The 15,017-nt window shown below is 41.5% G+C and overlaps 1 non-coding gene across 1 annotated transcript; it reads right to left on the bottom strand.

Moving 5' to 3' along the window:
* Window positions 1–851: 851 nt before the first annotated feature.
* Window positions 852–959, bottom strand: LOC141654497 (small nucleolar RNA R71). The gene has a single exon (XR_012548055.1). It is a non-coding gene; the product is annotated as a small nucleolar RNA R71 (small nucleolar RNA).
* Between the last annotated feature and the right edge of the window lie 14,058 nt (window positions 960–15,017).

Raw genomic sequence — 15,017 nt, 5'->3', positions numbered from 1 at the left:
TGATAAAAATCTACCCATAGCAATTCACGACATAATTCCCGTTTCCTTGTGTTCGACCCCTATTGCTACATTAACTTGTTGTTTAGGGTAATTATCTTTGCATAGGTACGCGATAAGCCTATCAAATTTTGGCGCCGTTGCCAGGGAAACGGTTTTATTGCTTTTTGAATTGTCGATTTTTATCTTGTTTTCCTTTTTCTTGGGGAACACTTGTTCCTTGAGACCGTTACTTATCACTTCTCTAGAAATTATTGTCTTATGCCCAGGTCCTCTCAAAGTGGAGAATTGCTTTCACCGGATTCCGATCTCGAGAAAACTTTTAGGAGAAGACGACGGTTTTGGAAGGAAGTGAAAGAAGCCACTTCTCCCATACAAGTTGAAAGTGCTAGAAAGTCTTACTTAGACGATCTAGAGGTTCTTGAAAAGGAGGAGGTTTCTTGTTCATCAACTCCACCACCATCACCATCTACTACCAAAAAGATGGTGAGACTTTCCGATCACTCAAAGCCCACCGCGGCCATACTTCCGGTCGGAATCACAACCACTCAAATCACCGCGCCGGACTTCGAGATCAAACCGGCTTTTATTAGCCTTGTGGAGAGGAAGCAATTTGGGGGAAGTCCTTTGGAGGATCCCAATTTGCATGTGCAAAACTTTTGTGACTATTGCTCCATGATCCGTCAAACGGGCGTCACCCAAGCCCAAATAAGGGAAATAATTTTCCCTTTCTCTTTGAAGGACAAGGCTAAGCTTTGGATCAATAGCCTTGACCGCACCACCTTGGGAATCACCAATTGGGAGACATTGGCTCTTGCTTTTTATCAAAAGTTTTTTCCACCGGAGAAAACTCAAACTTTGAGGAGCCAAATCACCGGATTCCGTCAACAAGCTCTTGAGAGCTTATATGAGGTTTGGGAGAGGTACAAAGAGCTTCAAAGGCAATGCCCACATCATAGGCTAGATAATTGGTTTCTAGCAATAACATTCTACAACGGATGTTGTGCCGAGTCCCGAAGGATTCTTGATTCCGCCAACAATGGGCGGTTTGATCAAATTGACATCGACATTGCTCATGCCACGATCGAATCTATGGCGGTCCATGATGCCCAATATGTCAATTCCCGAGTTGTGCCATCTAAAGGTAAAGAAGAATCCTCTAACAACTCCGTTTTGTTAGCTCAAATTGCCTTGCTCCAACAACAATTGGCGGAAAGAGATGCTAAAGATTCCCTTCAACAACTCAATGTTGTGTCTTCAACGAGCCAAATCATCGTTTATGATGGATGTGGAGGTGCGGGTCATTATGCCGCTCATTGCCGAGCCCCTATTGAAGAGGTAAATGCTTTTCAAGCTTTTAGACAAAGTTCATATCCACCGGATACATTTTCCAACACATATAACCCGAATTCGAAATTTCATCCGAACTTGTCTTACACTAGCAATAATGTGCTTAACCCTCAACCCCCACCACAACAAAATGTCTATGTTCCTCAACAACAAAAGTATATCCCTTCACCGGGGTATCAAAATCAACAAAGGCCTCCACAAAAAAATTACCAACAAAATCCACCACAAAATGGCCAACAAAACAATCAAGGAGTTGGTAAGCTCGAGGGCATGATAATCCAAATGCAAAGGGAATTATTGGCTCAAATTCAAAAGAATAATCAAGCTCATAGTGCCGCGGTCAAGATGTTGGAACAACAAGTGGCTCAACTAGCCACTTCTAGCTCTCAAAGGAAGAATGGTCAACTACCTCCCCAAGGTGAGCAACCACATGAAACTGTTAATTCTATTTCCTTGAGAAGTGGTTCAAACTATGATGGGCCATCCATGACTTTGGATGATGAGGTGGTTGTTAAAAGGGCTAAGCTTGGGGGAAATGACAAAAAGAAGGCTAGTGAGGAGCCTATTGTTAAAGATCGTGTACCATTTCCTCACCGGTTGTTGATGCTAAAAAGGAAGAGCAATCTTGATGGCAAAGTTGTTGAGCACCCTATGCCCGAGAAAAGTGACAAGGTTATTGTTGAAGAAGTCTCTCCTAATGCTAAGGAGAGTGATGCCATTCCAACAAAGGCGAGTGTTCCCAATGAGGAAGAGAAGGTGGAAGATGTGGAGGATGCTCCTCCAAAAGAAGTTGTTCAAGTACCATTTCCCCATCGTTTAGCAAAGCACAAGGAAGAAGGTAAGTTCGGTAAGTTCATGGAAATGTGTAAAAATTTACAAGTCACCGTCCCATTTTTAGAATTGCTTACCCAAGTCCCCTCCTATGCAAAGTTTATGAAGGAGATTCTCTCAAAGAAGCGATCCTTCAATGAGGTTGAGACCATTGCTTTCACCGAAGAGTGTAGTGCACTCTTATAAAACAAGTCTCCCCCAAAACTTAAGGACCCCGGTAGCTATTCTATTCCTTGCACTATAGGCAAATATACCATTGATAAGGCCCTTTGCGACCTAGGTGCTAGTGTAAGTGTCATGCCCTATTCCCTTTGTGAAAAACTTAACATGGGTGCTTTAAAATGCACAAGTATTACATTGCAAATGGCGGACCGTTCTTTAAAGCGACCTTTAGGTGGCTTAGAAGATGTACCCGTCAAAGTTGGCAAGTTTTTCATACCCGTTGACTTCCTCATACTTGATATGGCCGAGGACTCACAAACCCCAATTATATTGGGTAGGCCATTTTTACGCACCGCGGGTGCGTTAATTGATGTGAAAAATGGGAGGTTGACGTTGGAAGTGGGTGATGACCGGGCCTTTAGCAAAAACAACACCATTAGAAGCCCAATGTTACAAGAGTCTTGTTATTTATTTAGCACTGTGGACTCTTCTTATGCCTCTACTATGCTTGGATCCTCACTAATGGATCCGTTAGAGGACGATATGGGTGTTGTTTGTTTTGTAGGTGACGATGCTAAAGGCACTAATGCTAGGAGTGGCAAGAGGAAAAGGAAATTTTATTTGAACAATTTCAAATGGTTGCGGAATGCAAAGATAGCTATGAAATGGAGCTCGGTTGGTGGCAAGCTCAAGTACCAAACTTGAATCAAATAGCTTCTTACGTCGTGCGGGACGTTAAACCAGCGCTTCTTGGGAGGCAACCCAAGCTTTTTATTGCTTTTATTTTTTTTGTTTTTAATTTTCTGCAATTTATTGTTTTTTTTTTGTAGATTAGTAATAAAATGTTCTACTTTATGATGTTTCTTTTTGTGATTTTTAGGTGAAAATGAAGGAAGAAGAATTGGAAGAAAATATGGCACGCTTCCCCATGCCACAACCCCGTTCGGGGACGTGGTTTTTGAGAAACGAGAAGGAATTAAAACAAACGCGGAAAAAGTCAAAAAGCCGAAGAGGAGGTCAACCCCGATCGGGGTTGGTGGCCCCGATCAGAGTCGTGGTTCTGTGACTTCCTGGCCTTTGCTTTATACGGGTAGGAAAAAAAGATAGATTTCTTTCTATCATTCATGCATACCCGACGGTACTTATTTCCTCCTTTCTTTCTCGTTTCTTCACATTTCTTCACTAAAGATCACAAAGAAACATCTACTTCCCCCCGAATTCATGCTAGCTTGGGGGAGATTGGCAAATCGAGTAAGTTTTAATTGCTTTGCATTTTAGTTTAGATCTTGCATCCCATTAAACATAACCTCTAGTCCTTCTTGTTTTGTGCTTTGAGCCATTTTTGATGGTTTGATTTGGTGATTTGGATAGTTGGCACATTGAGGACAATGTGATGTTTAGCTTGGGGGGAGATATTGCATTTGCATATAGAATAGTTTGCATGTAGTGTAGAAATTTGAAAATTTTTGAGAGAAATTTTTGCTTTGTGCTTGCTTGTAGCCTACTTTCCTCTTTGCTTATCCTAATAATGGCTTATTGCTAATGATTTATTCTTTCATGTTGGGATTTTAGCTACATGGGGATGTCTTGACATAGTAGGTAGGAGATGGAGAATGAACCGAATAGGCTTGATCTTGACTAGTGGCAAGCTACAAAATGGTAAGGTAGAGCCTCTTTTTGACCGATGCATCCATATTCGGTCCCTCTTAGGTGAGTGTAGGTGTCTCTTTATAATGTGTGTTTCATCAAGACGCACAAGTATGGTTCTCATGTCATCTCTTGGTAAGCATGCATTCTTTTGTCAAAGCATTTTGGAGCCATTCACATGAATATAATTGCCTTCTTGACCCCTTCACAAACAAATTTTCCCTAGCTAAATTATAACTTGCCTACCTTGTTGAGCTAGTAGCTTGTTTGGTCTTGTTTGGGTGCTCAATTGGGATTTGTTTCAAAGTTTGAAAATCGTGTGAGCTTGGTCTTAATGCTCAAGGAAAAAAAAGGAAAAAAGGAAAAGTTGAAAAGAAAAGAAAGAAAAAGGAAATGAAATGGAAAAAAGCATGAAAAAATGAGAATGAAATGAAAAAAAGAAGTATGAATTGAAAAGAAAGAAAAGAGAAGAAGAAAAGATGTGAGAAATTCTCAAGCATTATTCATATATTTTGGAAGATTTTCTCATGGTTTGAATTGCAAAATTGGGTTGGAATTGGGATTGAGCACCTTTACAATTTGGTAGTTGCTAGCTTGACTTAGCTCCACATTACCATAATTCATTTGTTCCCCCTTCTTACCCATGTTTATTACCTTCTTCCTACCATTTGGCTTCTTTATCATGCTTGCATTTGATTGTTTTAGCTTATTAGTTTTGATTGATTACCATATTAGATTGCGGGCACATTTTATAAGTCGAGGATAGTTGAATGTTCATTCACAAAATTGTCCTTTCACTTAAAAGGAGTTGAGTGCCCCGTGAGAGTCCATAAGTCAAAAGATCATGCAAGAGCTTAAAGGTTCATTCAAAGTTTTCTATGCTACGCCGTCATGTAAATCTCATCCATGTTTTGCTTTATCTCTTGCCCATGTTGTTTCGAGTTTTTAAATCATTATGCTTAGCTTGTTAGGATATTGCATTTGATGGGATATGGTTCCTTGCTTGAGGACAAGCAAGGGTTTAGCTTGGGGGAGTTTGATAAGTGCATAATTTACGTACTTTTACCCCTCATTTTAGCTCGGTTTCTATTGTTCGTCGTACTTTAATTAGTATATATTTGAGCTAATCTTGTGTTCTAGGTGTATTGTTGTGTTTGTTACGGTTTTGTAGGAATCTAAGTATTTAGAGGCTTTTTCCTATCATTTTATACACCAAGTTCACTAAGCTAATCAAGAGCAAGTGTTGGACTAAGCATGGAGCATTGGATTGGGTTTTGCATGGAGAAATTGATGGATTAGTATGAGTAATGCAAATGTTGCCAACAAACAAAGTCAAAGCCCAAATGTTTAAAGTCCAAGTCAAGGTGGAAAGCATAAGATTCCAACATGCTTAGGATGCTTTTTGGGAGCTCTAAAGATGATAGATGGAGCATTTACCCGGGTGCATTAAGGGTCATTAATCACGCACTTAGGATTTCTCAAGCAATTAAGTGAGGAATTAAGCGAAAATACCCGGAAACACACGACCTCGATCGGGGCCACCCAACCCCGATCGGGGCCGCATGCATCTAGGAAACTTACGTTTCCTTCTCCTCTCCTATAAATAGGAGAGGTGTTCCAAGGTCTTAGGCATCCAATTTTTACGTCTCATTTTAGTTCTTCATAGCCTTAAGCATTATATTTCTCTCAATAGTTTTTATATTAGTTTACAAATTAGTTAATCTTGTAATCCTTAAACATTTGGTTATTATTACATTTCAAGCATTTGGTTCTTTTTGTTTCTTCCATACAAGTTATTTCTATTAAGGTATTTCTATTTCTAGTTTACATTTTACATTGCTATTTAGTTTATTATTAATCTCATTTCATTAGCATAATTTCCTTTACATGTTATATCACCTAATTTGTTTAGATCATATTATCATGTTTATCACTTCTCTCAATATAGTTTACAATTTACATCCTATTATGAGTAGCTAAATTTCCTAGTCTAAGGGCTAGGGGAGCCATGCATAAATTTAATATATAAACATGATAAAATAAGTTAATAATAATATTGTTCATATTGCTTCTATCACATGTTTGCATCGTCACGTTTAATCTTTGTTTAAGGCCTTATTCAAATGATTAAGTTTGTTCATTCATTCTATAAGTCGAGAGGCACGGAATTGAATTAGACTAAGCATGTATAGTAGGACGACCTAGTCATGGACGAAAGTTTCTCTAGGACCCGGTCTATGGTTGATGCTAATATCGTAAGATGGGTATCTTTAAGCCTAAGCAATTGACAATGTTGTTAGTACCAAGTTTATCATGATCATATGTTTATCTTTGCATGTGTGACCCGAACCCCTTAGACTCTCTTTTATTATATAATTTACATCATTATTGTTATTAATCATCAAACAACCAAACCAAACCTAAACGTAATCGACCTTGATAAAAATCTACCCATAGCAATTCACGACGTAATTCCCGTTTCCTTGTGTTCGACCCCTATTGCATAGGTACGCGATAAGCCTATCAGGTTTTGACGATGGTGTCCAGGCAGATGGCGGTGGGCGGCCAAGGGAGGGGGTGGTGGTAAGTTGAAGGTGCTTTGGGTGTTTGAGTTTTACTGTGCAATGTTTTTTTTTCTAGTGTAGTACACCTTTCTTATGAGGGGAAAATGAGAGGGGTAGTATGGTCAAAAGTGTACTGTAATGAGTAAAATATGTAATGCGAAAATCAACACCCTTTTTTTTGTTTTTTTTTGTTGGACAAGGTAAGAAAATTAAATTGGTCATCTCAGATAAGATCAACTTATTTCATCGTTTCGAATAATAGAGATAAGCAAGTGAGTTGTTGAACCCGAGTGTTTGGCTCCACTATTAGAGCCTTGCCTTTCTCGGATTTGTTATAGTCAAATTTGAAAGGTTGAATCTTTTGTATCCCCAATTGCAAATACACAAATTCTCATTTGGAATTGTGACGGCCGATATCCGTCACAAACTTGACGAGTCAAATAAAACCCACATGGAAGGATAAAGACAAATCATTTGTAATTCTCTATACATTCTACTTTTTGTCTTATCAACTCATACGAGTGATACTTTGTAACACCCCCTCATACTAAGGTACCTTACCAAGGACTACCCTAGCATGAAAGGCTGTTACCATTTCGGTTGCCCGAGGTTAGTTGATAGGCTATCGCGCACCTATGCAAAGATAATATTTATACCCTAGACAACAAATGAATTTAGTACTTAGGGGTCAAACCCAAAGGAGACGGGAGTTATTAATTAATTGTTATGAATTGAATTTTACCTTGGTAGATTAACGGTTGATTGATTGGTTTGGTTTGATGTAATAATAAAACAATAATAAAGAAAATGTCTAGGGAGGTCGGGTCACATATGCAAATTATGTAAATGCATCATGTCGAGTTAGGAAGTTGATTTTACGATAAATGTTTAGGCTTAAAGACACCCACCTTACGATATTAGTGTCTGATGGGGCATATTCTGCACCGCTGACCAAGTCAACATATTGAGCAAGGTCAAGGGTATCCACAGCAAAGTCAACGACTTAGACAGTCTTGCCGATGGAGCCCATCGGCCTGTCACCTGGGTCTCGGCCAGACAACTAGCCAGCCGAGACACAAATCCGCGTACTCATATCCAAGACCCTCGGCGAGCCTGCCACAGGTCCATCGGCCGAGGGTACAACGGTCCTTTCACCTGATAGCCACTTGGCCACTTGGCCACTACGTGACAAAAGGTGAATGCCTATAAATACTCCTCAACCTTCATTGAGGAAAGGATCCACAAATTGACCTAATAACCACTATTCATCTGGTAATATCTTCCTTATCTCTCTACAATATACTCTTAGCCAAGTTACAACAACTTCTCTCTAAGTTCACTGACTTGAGCGTCGGAGTGAGTACGCTCGGCCAAAGCCGAGCCCTCAGTTTGTTCATCGTTTCAGGAGACCGCAAGGAGGATTCAAGCAAGGACATCGTTCTACTAGTTACGAGTGGTAACAAACATCTGCTCTGGAATTACACCCGGAACAATTGGCGCCGTCTGGGGAGCAAACTAGAAGCTAGTCACATTCATTCCCAAACAACAAAAACAAAAACACAAAAAAAAACCCACCCAAAAAAGCTAAGATGTCGAAACAACAAGTAGTCATGACCGACGAAACCGAGCTACACCAAGATGATGCATTTCACCATTCTGGAGTAGTGCAACCCTCCACCGGCGGAGTAGTCCAACCGGAATTCGGAATGCCGATAATACCGGACACGCCGCCTCCCGCCAACCAGGTCACCATCATGGGACAGGTGGTTGACGTAGCAAAACTGAAGACACTCCTGGACCTAATTGGGAGTACACCAGCTCACATAGGCACGCCGACACGAGCGGCGGAAGCCGTCCAGGAGACCAGGGCCCAGAGCGTGACTCCAAGAAACTTGAACGGGGCACTGGGAGAAGCAGACCCTACCAAGACGCCGGAGGAGCCCAGAGTGGTCGTGGTAAACGTAAGTCCTTCTCGCACTCGGGAGAGGACATCGCCGCCGCACCACCGACGAGACACACCCGGAGAACCGGCGGCCCGACTCGGAGAGAGTCGGAGAAGAAGCCCGAGCCGGAGAAGAAGTCCTTCCCGCTACGAGGAGAGAAGCCGGAATAGGAATGCGAGGAGTCGGTCGCCGCGTGTGTGGACAGCGGGCCGCCCACGGGGGCGCTTGGTGAGGATCGAAAACAAGCGTTTGCATTTTGTATGGAGTCGCCACCAATTTTTATGGGAAATTGGAACCGTTCGAATACCTCGTGTCATGTCAAGACACAAAGTAGTGACATGAACACTAAGCAATCGTTACCCTTAGCATTCTATGTCTAGAATGACTCTCGTGGATGCCAATGAACACGGGTGCTCACGGAGATCCGGTAAGGGTGAGGGGTACGTATTAGGAAGCTCTTTTGATCGAACACCTAATCCCGCCCGCCTCGATAGCGGCCTCTACTAATGATTAGGGAGTTTATTCGTACTTGATATATCGTCGGCTATATGCATGCAATGCAACATCCATTAGATTAATCCTAACATGTGAGAAATTAACTAAGTCGGTGAACAATTAATTAGGCAAACAATTGGGTCGAAGTTGGGATTTAATGTTGATTTACATGTGAGAAACATACAAATGATACAAAATACAATAATAAATATAATTACAATAAAGAAAATTACAATAATTACAATGGAATAGGTGATTTATGTCGAAAATACCGCTAAAACGAATGATTTGATAAAAAGAATAAAAGAATAAATTACGAACAGAACAGAAGGTGATAATACGATTATTAGTTAGTTGATACGTAGCTAATTAAACTAGGTCAAGGCAGAAAAGGGGTTCAGAGGCAGAATTCACCCTGGAACAGGCGCAGCAGAAACTGCGCCCTTTGGAAGAGGCGCAGCAGTTGCTGCGTCTGTTCCAAGGGTGAGTTCTGGCTGTGAAGCCGGAACTGCAAATCGTGAATGTTAATCGGTAAATTAGTGGATTGATTACGATATTAGACTCGGATGAAAGTGATTAATGAATTATTTACATATGATTAATGTCATAAAACAGTAAAACATGGATGAGACGGAAATAAACGGATTAATTATGTGAAGGGTCGATGTTAATGAATGAATAATTAAACTAACTAACGAATTATTAAATAAACGTGATGAATTGACGATGAATTAATGACGAACAATAAATAAACAGATGCAAATTTATCAACAACGAATCCCAGAAACTCAATATGAACGAATTGAATCTCTAAAATCCGGAACTTGAATTTAATGACGAAAACCCTCGAATATGAATTATAAGGGATTTAAGTAGGACTTGACGATTAAAACATGCTAATGAATGATGAATTATATACAACATACATATGAATTATAAATTTCCGTGATGAAGAATTAAAGAACAAAACAAAAGAAACAATTTTGATGCAATTACGGAGGACGGAGGAAGAAGAAAAGAAGCGAGAACTGCGCGGCCCTCACGAAGAGGCGCGCAGTGCTGCGCTCCTTCAAGAGGCGCGGCGATTCTGCGTCTTTTCTCGACGTCTGTCTACTGGAAATCCGCAAAAAAGGTTTTAAAGATGGTTTTAGAAATCGGTTTTAATGAGGTACTTTCGACATAAACCTTACAATTGTTATACAATAATCAAAATACAATAAATAAAAGTGCAATAAATAAAAGGAGAGATTACACCCTCAGACTTACATGTTGACGGAACGAGAAGAACTAAGAAAATCGATTAGTGATGCTCGACGCGAATGCAAGAAAAGAGTGCCCTCTTAAGAGGAAAACGATTTAACAAGTTGATTAATTAGATTGATTGAGTGTAGTGGTCAAATTGGTCGGTCATGCAACGGAGAGGTGGTACCGGAAAGATCCGAGCTTACGTGGTCGGAAGTCCAAGCACGTAGGCGCCAATTAGTAAGAACGAAGTCTAGAATGCAAAGGGAGAAGAGAAGGGCGGACACTCGCGTGAGAAATATGAGGAACGAAAGCTCCTATTTATACTAATCACGTGAAGGAATAGGGTTTCGGAGACTCTTTGGAAGTGAATCTCGGAAAGATATAAAAAATACGTAAATCATGCAAAGAAGGGTGCAGGAAGAGGCGCGGCGGTGCTGCGTCTCTTGGAAGAGCGCACACTGCTGCGTCTGTTCCCAGGAGGTTTCCTCCTGCTTAAGAAAGATTTCCGTGTTTAAGTTATGGTAGGACGGATTTAATTCGATTATCTTTTGAATATTACGGGATATTGTTTGCCAAAAGATAAAATTTGATGAATATGGAATAGAAATATCCGGAACATTCCAGAACATTCTGACTCGGGATTTAACAGCCATCAGGAAATGGAGACGGTTTTTGACCCGGACTCCGAATGTACTCTAATTACTGCCAAAACGACCGTATCGGCACGTAGATGACAACTAAGAGGTTGACATAAATGTTTGAGCAATCACTTGACGATAAACTTACGAACTGTCACTAATCGTTCCGCGAATTAAACATGCGGCCCAATCATCACCGGGTGGTTTGCGAGGGGTGCAGAAACGAGGTGTCTACAGAGCCCCCACTTTGACTGAGGCTTGGACAAGGCGAAAGTCAAAGTATAGCCATCAGGTCAATCGAAGATTACAACCTGACGACTATGGCGACGCGAGGCGCTCAAGGGTCGAGCCAGGACCTGTCGTCGGGAACATTTTAGAGTCCGTCGACTATCGGGAGGGTCGTTTAAAGTCCATTAGACTACGTAAGGAGGCTCGCCACCATAAGAAGAGATCATACCGAGACTTAATCGAACTTCGCGGGGAATAAGAGATATTGAAAATAGCGGGACGTCGCAGAAAACTCGCTGGGGAATCCGCTTGCGTCGGTCTCAAGCGAACTTTGGCGAAGTTTGGAAGTTGAATCTGCTTGCGTCGGTCTCAAGCGAACTCTTGTTGGGGACATATCGACGACGAGGAACATCTTGATCGTCGTAGGGGAAACTTTGAATGAGCAGTACTGCAAAATACTACTGCGCCGGATAAAATGATTGAGCAATACTGCGAAATACTGCTGCGCGGGATAAAATGAATTCGGACAATACTACAAAATACTGTCGCACTGGATAAAATGCGGGCCGGAACGAAAGGAAATCGTCGAAACGGACCAAAGTGATAAAATGTCATCGAGGAAGAGGCGCACCAAAGATGGGCCCACGAATAACGAACTCATAACGGATTTTTGAAAATCCACCAGGAGGGAAACAAAGGAAGAGGCGCAGCAAGAGCTGCGTCTCTTGGAAGAGGCGCAGCACCTGCTGCGTCTGTTCCCCAATTCAGCAATTCTGCGTAAAAACGCGAAATCAGAAGGGTTTTATTTCATTATTTCGAAACACAAATCCTTCAATTTCTCTCTCAAATCTTCACCATTTCTATCAAGGTTGGATTCAAAAGCTTGCTTAAAATATGACTAATCGAGGTATGTGTTTTAATCTTGCATTAATCTTCCATATTTGTCGAATTTTGAGCCGCGAACATTAGGGTTTTCGACCCTTTTGATCGAAAATTTGGGGCTTTTCCCCCAAATGGATTTTTCATGCCAAATTGATACTAGAAATGAGTAGTAGGCAATGTTAGGAACATAACCATGTATTTACTTCGAATTTTCATCAAGTTTTGAGCCCTTGAGCGAATTTTGAGACGGTTTCACAGCTAGATCGAAAATTGCTTCGAAGATGGCCTTAGGATTGTCCATTTGTGATGAAATTCGATATTAGGGACCCTTGGATGATGGGTAAACTTCCTGTCATCTCGGAATTTTGGTTGGTGACAACTTTTGCAGGGCACCTTTCTAGGGCATAATCGCCGTTATAGCGAAATCTTTGCCCGAATTTTCGACTCGAACTCGGAACTAGGCTTTGACTTGGACTTGACTTGACCCTGTCCATCATGTGAGTGATTGATTCGGCGGGAATATGGCCGAGGATGGCCAGAAAGGGGCGATTTCTGGGCCTTGAAGGCTCGAAATACTACTTAACAAAGGCTTGTCATCATGTGATGCGGCCTGGATTTGCTTTAATCGTTGCAGGTGACGATGCTTCTACTTCCGGGAGAGATCCCATTTTGCATAGTTTTCGTGTAAGAACACATTTGACTGAGTTTGTTTAATTTGCTGAGAGTTTCCTTTTGAAATGCAGGTCGCGCCATCTCGGTTCGTGGCACTATGGAGGGTGGCCAACCGGCTACGAGCTACGGCCATTGAGGCACTCGTCGGCGGTCGAGGTCGTCAGGTATGAACCTTTATACCCATTTTTCGATCTTCTTTTTTTGTGATTTTTGGTTTTCCAATTGAGTTGATTGACATGAGCCAATTCGTTGCTGTTTGCAGGGTGACCGCGAGTCAGGACGAGAGTTGGCCCAGGCTCGGGAGAAGACGGCTCGCCTGTCGAGGGAGCTCGAGTTTCGGGATGCCGAGATCGCTGCTCTTATGGCGAGGGTTGCCGAGCCGGAGGGCGCCAATGATAGCTTGTGTAGTTTTGTACATCGATTTTGAAACATTTTTGGACTCGGTTTGGGCGCGAGCCCCGTTACTGGTCTTTTTGACTTGTTTGGGGCGAAGCCCCGATTGCTGTACATTTGTACCTTGTTCGGGCGCAAGCCCCCGATTACTCGTACATTTGCTTTTTTGTTGTATATACGACGGCCCGAGTGCCTTTCTTTCTTGGGTTGTGTTGTTTGTACTGCGAGTTAGTTCTTGAACAGGTTTGGTAGACAACGGTCTACGCCGTCATCTTCTTAGGAATTTACATAGAAAAAATCACGCAACACATACATTTTATATATACATAAGGCCTTTAATTAGTGCAAAACGAGACTCAAAAGGACCAAAATGCAAAAAATTTGTCGAAATGACCGGACGGTAGGGAGGGCTACCCCCTTAAAAAAAGAAAAAAGAGAAATCTATAAGTTAGAAAATGGAGAAATATAAATATTGAATTTTATTAAAATAAAAAATATGTCAAAAAGAAATGATTTAAAGTGTGCTGAAATGGCGGAAGTGTCGATGTCGCCTCGAAATGCGTGCCCGCGAATTAGGAAACCTGAAGCATGGTAAATTTCTCGGATTTACCGAAATAAAATCCCGTAGGAATAGGAAATTATTCGTTATAGGATTAGGAAAGATCCAAACACGGAAATCACAGAAGTGAGGCTGGGGAAGAGGCGCAGCATGAGCTGCGTCCCTTTGAAGAGGCGCGCGGCCAGTGCGCCTTTGTTCCCAAGCAGGTCAGTTCTGACGGATTTTTGGAAACAGCAATTGGTATAAATAGAAGCGTCGACGAAGCTTTAAATTATATAATTCTTCCGTCTCTTCTTCGTCGCCTCACATAAAATTCTCAAAACAAATTCTCAAGAGAAAATTATCATCATGAATACTTTGGAGGTCCGCTTGAAGGAATGGACCAATGAATTTTCGAACACGGAGAAGCACGATATGGGTGCTTATAACCTTGGGTCTTTGTTGAGTTTGAAACTCATTAAGGTTGTAAAACCGTTCTTGGATGCTTGCCTTGATTATTGGGATCCAAATTATCATGTTTTTGCGTTCCCGGAGGTGATATTTGTCCTTTTCCGGAGGAAATTGCTTTGCTATTGGCGGGTGGGACCACGAACATTTACCCATCCATCCCTTCTCTTTGCTCAAGGGTATAAGAGCAAGTTTAGAGATTTGCTTGGACTTACCAGACTCGAGGTGGATCGTCTTGTTACTGCGAAAGGCGTGCGGATGTTGGATTTTATAGATCGATTCATCAACGGGGCCGACCCTCTTGTCTCTTATGTTGCTAGAAGGAGAGCATTTGGCTTCTGTTTGCTTCATGTATATGTCTTTCAGGGACATGTTGACGAAGAATTGCGAGGTGATCCCCGTCTATTGGGTCTTATTGAGCAAATGGAGCCGCGCGGAGCCCGACTTGCCTATGCTTAGAGGAGATTATCTTGGGCTTGGATAATAGGAAATCCAACCGCGATCTTCCATTTTTGGGGAGTCCCGTCATCCTACGAGTAAAGACACCTTCTTTTTTTGTTGTTTTTTTTTTTTTTTTTTTTTTTTTTTTTTTTTTTTTTTTTTTTTTTTTTTTTTTTTTTTTTTTTTTTTTTTTTTTTTTTTTTTTTTTTTTTTTTTTTTTTTTTTTTTTTTTCGGTGTCTAATACCTGTTTTGGTAGGTTTGGCTTATGGAACAGCTCCGATTGCTCGAGTCCCCTGTTCATGCACTTTCCTATCATGCCCGTATGATTTCGATGAGGACGAGGTTGTACATGGTGGATTTCACTCGGTCCGTGACTATTGGAAGAACAAGCTGCAGATGATGATGGTCCTTTGATCGGGTGGGTTGTACCGTGGTGGCACCTCAAGTCCATCCTTTGGAGTGTCTTCTTTGGATCCCACTAGGTCCTTGCGCATTCCTGGATTGGAGTTTATGGTATGCCTC

The sequence above is a fragment of the Silene latifolia genome, chromosome 4 (assembly GCF_048544455.1).
Source record: "Silene latifolia isolate original U9 population chromosome 4, ASM4854445v1, whole genome shotgun sequence".
In the NCBI taxonomy this organism is placed as follows: Eukaryota; Viridiplantae; Streptophyta; class Magnoliopsida; order Caryophyllales; family Caryophyllaceae; genus Silene; species Silene latifolia.
This window is presented reverse-complemented; position numbering and strand designations above follow the sequence as displayed.